Source organism: Pantherophis guttatus, chromosome 15 (assembly GCF_059756535.1).
Source record: "Pantherophis guttatus breed Tessera chromosome 15, ASM5975653v1, whole genome shotgun sequence".
NCBI classification, from domain to species: Eukaryota; Metazoa; Chordata; class Lepidosauria; order Squamata; family Colubridae; genus Pantherophis; species Pantherophis guttatus.
The window spans coordinates 5,930,081-5,932,500 of record NC_142077.1 but is presented as its reverse complement, the minus strand read 5'-3'; positions in this window follow the sequence as shown (position 1 = coordinate 5,932,500).

Here is a 2,420-nt window from a genome sequence, read left to right as displayed (position 1 = left end):
TTTATGTACACTGAGAGCATATGCACCAAAGACAAATTCCTTGTGTGTCCAATCACACTTGGTCAATAAAGAATTCCTTCCTTCCTTCCTTCCTTCCTTCCTTCCTTCCTTCCTTCCTTCCTTCCTTCCTTCCTTCCTTCTTTCCTGTCTGTCTGTCTGTCTGTCTGTCTGTCTGTCTGTCTGTCTGTCTATCTATCTATCTATCTATCTATCTATCTATCTATCTATCTATCTATCTATCTATCTTTTGTTTCCTAGTATGATTCGATTGCTTATTTGTATCCTATGACTATCATTAAGTGTTGTACCTTATGATTCTTGATGAACGTGTCTTTTCTTTTATGTACACTGAGAGCGTATGCACCAAAGACAAATTCCTTGTGTGTCCAATCACACTTGGCCAATAAAAAATTCTATTCTATTCTATTCTATTCTATTCTATTCTATTCTATTCTATTCTATTCTATTCTATTCTATTCTATTCTATTCTACTCTACTCTACTCTACTCTACTCTACTCTACCCTACCCTACCCTACCCTACCCTACCCTACCCTACCCTACTCTACTCTATTCTATTCTATTCTAGGACATGAGTACCTACAGGAGTGGCCAAAATTGTGGAAACCCTTTTGGGAAAAGTGTATTTTTGAGGCTTGATGGCTTATAACCCCAATTTTTTTTTTTTGAGTTTCAAGATAATCCTATTCCACTGCTGGAAGAGCCCAGATCTTAACCCAATTGAAAATCTATGGCGCCAATTAAATAAACTTGTTAGTCAGAAGCGATCCAGCAATAAAACCCAGTTAATAGAAGCCATCCTTCAATCTTGGTTTCACATGGTAACAGCTGCAGAACTCAAAGACTTGGTTCACTCCATGGGAAGACGTTGTAAGGCCGTCATTCATGCTAAAGGTGACCCAACTAAGGATTATTGCATTGATTTTAATGCTTAACTCAGCGAAGGTGACAGGATTTGGGCTGCAAAGAATCAAACGGCCACTAGAGGGCGACCAAAGGGATTCAGATTATTTTGCTGCCCTCTAGAGATGCTCTGTATTATCGCAGCTTAATTTAGTATCCACCTCTGGAAAAACAAGGTTCCTTAAAAACTCTGTACAACCAAAAGAACGGGGGACCTGCTTGAGAAATTCTACTCCAGTCATCGACCAAACCATAATCTCAGCACATTGACATGCGCGATTACAACTCATTGCACCAGAACCTATGACGATGTCCTGTCTTTGCTTCAAGCTACAATCTGGTCCGCAGCCAGAGTAGCAATTAAGAACATAATGAGCTACGCCTTCTTGTGGGGTGATGACCCAGGCAAGAGTCTAGTCTTGGGTGGAATTATTTTAAGGGGAAGACACTGCGGCATACCACATAAACTTACCTTCCCAAGCGGTCTTGGGAAGAACGCCAGGGCCTGTCTGGTGAATGAAATTTCCCAGGGCTGGGCTTTAAAAATTTTAGCAAAGCGTTCTCTGCCCAGTTGCTGGGTGGGCATGGCCATGGTGGGCATGGTCTAGTCGGCCTTTTACACCACGGCAGGGGGGAGGGGCATTTTTGCCCTCCCCGGGCTCCGGAGGCTTTCCTCGAACCTCCGGAAGGGCGAAAACGGCCTCCCCAGGCTCCAGAGACCATCCGGAGGCCCTCTTGGCAAAATTCTGGTAGGCCCATTTTTCACCCTCGTGTGGGGACTCCTGGGAGGGGAGGGGTGAGCGGGGCCAGCCAGGAGTGGGATTTGGGGGTTCTCCGAACTGCACAGAATCTTAGCTAGAGGTTCTCCCGAACCCGTGTGAACCCCCAGCAGCCTTGAAATTGCCCCATATCCCAGAAAATGCCAGGAAAATTTAGTATGTCTCAACTTTGGTGATTTGAAGATGATGTGGACTTTAACTCCCGGGATTCCACAGCCAGCCACTTCAAATTGCCACAGCTGAGAAATACTGGTTTAGAGTGATAGGGGGTGTGTGTGGGTGGAATTATTTATCTCCCAACTTGCCCTGCGTCAATAGAGATAGTCCTCAACGTACGACAGTCCATTTAGTGACCGTTTAGTGAAGTTACAACGGCACTGAAAAAAGTGACTTATGATAGCACAAAATTGGAAACCACCAGACACTGTTCCAGATCAAATCATAATAAAACAAAATATACGAATGTGCAGAGATGGACAGATTATCTATGGAAATGAAGGAGAAGGAGGACCCCGAATACTATTTAATATGGAATAAATGGTATTCCTGGCTGGAGAGTAAACATCAAATTTAAGGGGTGTTTTTGTCACGAGATCGAATTGTCAATAGAAATCAAGATAATTTAAATAAAGGTGTACGTTTAAGATAAGAGATATTTAGAAGTAGGATTTGTGTAAAGAGGATATATAGCTTAGAGATACCGATGTAGAAAAGTTGTT